General features: G+C 50.9%; 1 long non-coding RNA gene across 2 annotated transcripts; it reads left to right on the forward strand.

The window, feature by feature from the left end:
* Positions 1-584: 584 nt before the first annotated feature.
* On the forward strand, positions 585-6437 carry LOC115894287. 2 transcript variants are annotated; one of them, XR_004054391.1, is made up of 3 exons: positions 585-632; positions 1256-1327; positions 6189-6437. It is a non-coding gene; the product is annotated as an uncharacterized LOC115894287 (long non-coding RNA). The 2 variants fall into 2 exon arrangements; XR_004054390.1 differs by having other exon boundaries at positions 593-632; positions 1123-1327.
* Positions 6438-6719: the final 282 nt, after the last annotated feature.

Consider the following 6719-nt stretch of genomic DNA (forward strand, 5'->3'; position numbering starts at 1 on the left):
ATCCCAGGCCGTACTCCGGGCCAGAAAAGAAGGCGGCTACGACCGCGCTGTCGGGTCCTCGCTTAGCTGCTCCCTCTCCTGAGGGAGCCAGGCCGGGGAGAGGGGAATCACCGAGGCCTCGGTCTTCCCGCGTCCTAGAGCGGCCGGGCGAGCCTCACTTCCGGCCTGTGACCTGCCGACCTGTGCTTGTCCCACCAGTCGGGCGGTGAGTTGGTCTGACTGGTGGCCCCTGGCACCAGGCTTCCCCATGGGCACCAGAGCAGGCGGACAGGGGTGGGGCCCCGCGAGCGACACGGAAGGGTCAGGGTGGCGGAGCGGACCCTGTGGAGGCGGGGTCACTGTGCTCCTGCGAAGGGTCTTCGGGGGTGGAGTCTATCAAGGGTGCGGGGGCGTGGTCACGGAGCGGGGCCAATAAAAGGTGCACAGTGGCGGCCGGTGCCTATGAAGGGCGAGGGGTGTGGTCACAGGGCGGGATCTACAAGGGATGCAGGGGCGAGGCCGGGTCTCTAAAGGATGTGAGGTCGCCGGGCGGAGTCTATAAAGGGCAAGGGGCGTGGTCCCTGGGTGGGGCGAGGGGTGTGGTCATGGGGTGCATGTCTGTGTAGGCTGAGGAGCTTGTTCCCCGAGTGAGGGTCTGTGAAGGGTGAGGGGCGTGTTCCTGGGGTGGGGGTATTTGTGAAGGATGAGAGTTTTTCTGGCATGAGGGGCTGTGAAGGGTGAGGGGCGTTTTCCCGGCTTGAGGGTCTGTGACGCCTGAGAGCCGTGTTGCCGCTGGTGCAGGTCTGTGAAGGATGAGGGGCGCGTTCCCGGAATGAGGGTCTGTGAAGGGTGAGGGACGTGTTCCTGGAATGAGGGTCTGTGAAGGGTGAGGGACGTGTTCCTGGGGTGCAGGTGTTTGTGAAGGATGAGGGGCGTTTTTCCGACATGAGGGACTGTTAAGGGAGAGGGGTGTTTTCCTGGCTTGAGGGTCCGTGAAGGGTGAGAGCCGTGTTGCCGGTGGTGCGGGTCTGTGAAGGGTGAGGAGAGTGTTCCTGGAGCAGGATATGTGAAGGGTGAATGACGTGCTTTCGGGTGAGGTTAGTGCAGGACGAGAGGAGTTGTCTCGGGGCTGTGTCCTCTCAGGTGGAGACGTGGTCGCTGGGCGGCGTCCGCCATTTTGTCTGGTGAAAGTTGGAGAGGGAGGGTCCAGGGACAAGCGAGACTCCCACCTCTGGCCTCATCCTCAGCCCTGCGTTTTCCCCACTTGTACTGCCAGAAAGCTGATTGGTGGCAGTCACTTCTGGAGTCTTCCTGAGACGATCCACCAATATGAAGTAAACTCGAGGAGGTGAGAGGAAATCATTCATTCATTCATTGATTCCACTCAAGGGTCACCCAGGGCTCCTCTCTCAGCTCTTCTCACGTCCAATGCCCCACAAGATATCTGGAAGCCGCCCTGCTGTCCTTGCACGGCTCTTGGGCCGGAAGCGTGCTGGGGGTGGTGGGGGCCAGGGAATAGCCTAAAGAGGGAAATGTGGAGCAGAGCCTGGTTCTGTCTGTGCAGGACTCTCCTCTCAAGCATGAATGGCCATGGGGTGGTGATGACAGGTGGTACCTCCGACTTAGCGAACGTGGAGCACTAAGATAGGAAAAGGCCACTGGACCCTAGACCACAGGTTTCCTCCCCTGTCCTCTCCTGCCTCCACACTGCCCTCTGTAGGAAGCCAGAGTGGTGTCTTCTATTGCTGCTTGTTAGAAATAAATGCTTATTCCCTGGTGTCGCAAGGAAGAGTCAGCATTTAGACAAAAAGTTCTCTCAGCAAGGCAACTTTACTTTCTGCAGAAATGGTACTGCTTGCCAGCAGTCTCGCCACGAGAGTACACCGAACAAAGGGAGACAGGAATGTTTATCCCTAATGCATGAAGTCCCTACTGCTGTGTCCTGTCTCCATTGGCTGGAGTTGAACCTCACATTCTAGGCTGAATTTGATTGGCTAACAATTTAAAACTTCCTAAATAGGTCAAGTCAATGAGGAACAAAGGAAAATAGGAAGTTGCTTACGAAAAGACTTTAGAACAGTAATAACATTTCCAAATAAGGAAGGGGCATAGGCTGTAAGCTGGGACATGTCTGGGCATGTCCAACACGAATATTTTGGTTAAGGTAAAAGGACACAGAATGTACTACATGCCTGTGAACATGTCTAACACAAATACTGAAGTCAGAGTACACAGGCATACAGTATGCTTATTGCGTTACATTTGCTATATAAAGCTTAACAGAGTTATCACTATAAAATAAGAAGCTTGAACAGAACTAGCTCTGGGAGAAAATACCAATAACATTTCTAATTTGAAGTAGAAACTTTGAAGAGGAGCTTTTTACTTTCCACAGTGCTTGTAATTTTGAGAATGTTCAAATCCACAGAAAAGTATTATGAACATCATGAACCCTTCATTTAGATTCTACGGTCGTTGACATTTTGCCACACTAGCTGTATCTTTGAATATATTTACTTTTTGTTGCTGAAAAGTAATTTGAAAATACCATTGACCCTTGAATAATACAGGGGTTGGGGCAGTGACCCCTGTGCAGTTGAAAATTAAAGCATAACTTTTGACTCCCCTAAAAGTTAACTACTAATAGCCTACTGTTGACTGGAAGCCTTATGCATAATATAGTCAATTAACATATTTTTATATTATATGTATTATATACTCTATTCTTAAAATAAGCTAGAGAAAAGAAAATGGTGTTCAGAAAATCACAAGGGGCCGGGCGCGGTGGCTCAAGCCTGTAATCCCAGCACTTTGGGAGGCCGAGACGGGCGGATCACGAGGTCAGGAGATCGAGACCATCCTGGCTAACACGGTGAAACCCCGTCTCTACTAAAAAACACAAAAAACTAGCCGGGCAAGGTGGCGGGCGCCTGTAGTCCCAGCTACTCGGGAGGCTGAGGCCGGAGAATGGCGTGAACCTGGAAGGCAGAGTTTGCAGTGAGCTGAGATCCAGCCACTGCACTCCAGCCTGGGCGACAGAGCGAGACTCCGTCTCAAAAAAAAAAAAAAGAAAATCACAAGGAAGAGATAATATATTTAATATTCATTAAGTGAAAGTGGGTCATCCTCATTGTCTTCACCTTCAGTAGTCTGAGGAGGAGAAGGAAGAGGAGGATTGGTCTTGCAATCTCAGGGGTGACTGAGGCGGAAGAAAATCCAATTATAACTAACCCTCGCAGTTCAAACCTGTGTTGTTCCAGGGTCCGCTGTAATTTGTAGACATCATGGCACTTTCCTTTAGGTACCTCAGCCTATTTCCTAGAGGTGAGGACATTCTCTTACATGATAACAATACTTTATTTCACCTGAGAGAATTAACAATAATCCCGTGGTCACCTGGCACAGTGACTCATGCCTGTAATCCTAGCATTTGGGAGGCTGAGGTGGGCAGATCATGGGGTCAAGAGATCAAGGCCATCCTGGTCAACATGGTGAAACCCCGTCTCTACTAAAAATACAAAAATTAGCTGGGTGTGTTGGCATGCCCCTGTAGTCCCAGCTACTCAGGAGGCTGAGGCAGGAGAATCACCTGAATCAGGAGGCAGAGGTTGCAGTGAGCCAAGATTGCACCACTGCACTCCAGCCTGGCGACGGAGTGAGACTCCATCTCAAAACAAACAAACAAACAAACAACAATCCCATGGTCACAAAACTCTTATTTCTCCAATTGTCTCTAAAATATCTACATAGCTGGGTTTTTCCCCTCTAATTCAGAAGCTAATCAAATCAAAGTTGCATGTTGCATTTAATTGTGTCTCTTCAGGCTCCTTTTTTTTTTTCCTTTTTTTTTTTGAAACAAGGTCTCACACTGTCCCTAAGGCTGGAGTGCAGTGGCGCGATCACGGCTTATTGCATCCTCAACCTCCCAGGCTTAGGTGATCCTCCCACCTTAGCCTCCCGAGTAGCTGGAACTACAGGAATGTGCCACCATGCCTAGCTAATTTTTTGTATTTTTTTTATAGAGACCAAGTCTCACCATATTGCTCAGGCTAGTCTCAAACTCCTGGACTCAAAGGCTCTACCTGCCTTGGCCTCCCAAAGTGCTAGGATTATAGGCCTAAGCCACCGCATCTTGCTGGCTCTTTTAATCTGGAATAGCTTCCCTGCTTTTTGTTTCTCTTTAGGACACTGACTTGTGACCACGTGTGGCCATCTATCTGTTATACTCCATGTTCTGGGTGTAACCTGGAGCCCACACAGATTAACACTCCCTGTCCTTCATGCCCCAGTGGGTGGAGTCGTGGTCTCTGCTGTCCATAAGGCAGAGGTCGTTGAGGTGACATGCAGCCAATTATGGCCTGTCCCCCAGCGGCTGGGGGGAGACCCCTGCTGACTACCTTTCCCGGGTCCAGCTCAGGCCATGCCCCTCCACCCGCAACCATGATGCCATGGTGGCTTCTTTTGTGATGGCCTCTTTCGAAGGGGTTCAGGGAGGCTGCAGAGCTGAGGCCTCAAGATGGACAGGGCCATGGGCCAGGGGCCTGGTGAGGAAGCCAATTTACAAACCCAAGTCACAGTGGGCTGAGCCAGGGGCGGGCAGAGACTGGGAGACCAACGACCGGGGTGGTGATTGGGGGTGGGAGTGGTGGTGATTGGAGAGCCCAGTTTTGAGAGCTCTGTGTTTCCATAGTCACACCTTCCCTGCCCAACCTACCCCTAGCTCTTTTCCTAAACATCTGCCTGGAAGGTAGGGAGATGCACACAGAGCCTGTTGCTAGAAACTCAGTCCAAGCTGCAAGGTGTGCCTGCCCTTGGGCAGGAGTGAGGCTCTCTGGGCAGTGAACACCTGTGATTTTAGGGCACAGTGATGTTTGAGGAGGTGGCCATGTACCTCACACAGGAGGAGGGGCAGCACCTGGGACCCCCTCAGAGAGCACTCTACCAGGATGTGATACTTGAGAACCACTGCATCCTAACAACTCTGGATAAGCATCACATGGTGGGTTTCAGGTCCCAGCTCCGCATCCCCAGGTGACTGGTCCCCTGGGCTCTCTTGACTCATAGACCAAACATCCCCAGTCCATGGGTATGGTACATCCCAGTACCCGTGTCCCAGCAGGGAGTGCCCAATGATCTCATCACCCATTCTTCTCCAGACCTCCTCTAGATCCCCCTCCTCTTGCAGCCTCTGTGGCCCTCAGCCAGGGGCAGCTCAGATATTCCAGCACTGACCATTATCTTCTTGATAAACAGGTTTTTTAGTGTCCACACTCAGGGTTATCTCCCAGAGGGAGCAGGGGAAAATGCTATGGGTCATTGCTCTGCCAGGGCCTCCCTGCACAGGTGAGGAGGTAGGTGTCTCAGGGGAAGCCGTGATGTGTTGCGCGTGTGAGCTGTGAGGGGGGAGTTTGAATGGCCAGCTGAGAGACCCGATTGTCTAGTCTGGCTCCTGTCCTGGCCCCACCTTCCCTCTGAGGGGAAGTGCAAGCCCATTGTGCTACTCCTTGTGCAGCTACTCAGGTGGGACAGCCATTTTCTAGTGGTGACTAGGCTTCCCTGATGAGCTGATTAGCACTTACATGTCCAAGTACAAACAAAACTCCACATTGTGTTCACATGGGAGCATGCCCCCAGCACCCTCTCCTATTTCCACAGTTTGCACGCTGCTTGCATGCAGGCATTCTTCTAGGTGCTGGGGTTAAGTATAAGCAAAACCAAGTCCTTGTCTTCAGGGAGTGTACATTTTGGTTTGTGCAGAACATCGTAGTTTGGGGAAGAATGATTTACCCTGCCCTGATGTCCTATCATATTGTTGGTCTCCACATTTGAATGCTAAGGGACAGGGACTTCATTCATTCACCAAGTCCCTGGTACCTCAAGCAGTGCCAGACACCCAGGAGGCACCTGGCAAACACTGCTGGAATGAATCCCTAGTTCTTTAGTTGTCAGTTCCTGCTTTGTGCACTGTGCCATCAAGGTGCCGCAAGTATCTGTCTGAGAAGGCATTTGCCCTCAGAATTTCAATCCAGTCAGAGAGAGATGGACACACACAACTAAGCATGATACAAGACAAATGGAATAAAGTCATTAACAGAAGGGAAAATAAAACTCAACTCAGGCTGAGACATATGAGCTGCACAGAAATTAGCTTTGGCTCAATCAATTTCTTCTTTCACAGAAAAACTTTTAATTTCCATTCTTTGTTTCAGATTCTTAGGTCAAGACAAAGCATAAACAATCAACCCCGACAGAAAAATCTGAAGAACAATTACAAGGTGTAACTCAGGAGATTTTCCCAGGAGGCAATCCAGAGGAGTTTGAGTTTCGATCAGCTTGTAGGATTGAGACAGGAGCAGAATATTGCTGGAAAAAATTCACAATAAAGACCAGGATGGCCGTGCGCGGTGGCTCACGCCTGTAATCCCAGCATTTTGGGAGGCTGAGGTGGGTGGATCATGAGGTCAGGAGATTGAGACCATCCTGGTTAACACCATGAAACCCCGTCTCTACTAAAAATACAAAAAATTAGCTGGACATGGTGGCGGGCACCTGTAGTCCCAGCTACTCAGGAGACTGAGGCAGGAGAATGGCCAGAACCCGGGAGGCGGAGCTTGCAGTGAGCCGAGACTGCACTACTGTACTCCAGCCTGCAGCCTGGGCAACAGAGCGAGACTCGGTCTCAAAAAACAAACAAACAAAACCAGGATGAAGTTATTTCCCCAAAAGAGAGGTTCGAGGCA

The sequence above is a fragment of the Rhinopithecus roxellana genome, chromosome 17 (assembly GCF_007565055.1).
Source record: "Rhinopithecus roxellana isolate Shanxi Qingling chromosome 17, ASM756505v1, whole genome shotgun sequence".
Taxonomy (NCBI): domain Eukaryota; kingdom Metazoa; phylum Chordata; class Mammalia; order Primates; family Cercopithecidae; genus Rhinopithecus; species Rhinopithecus roxellana.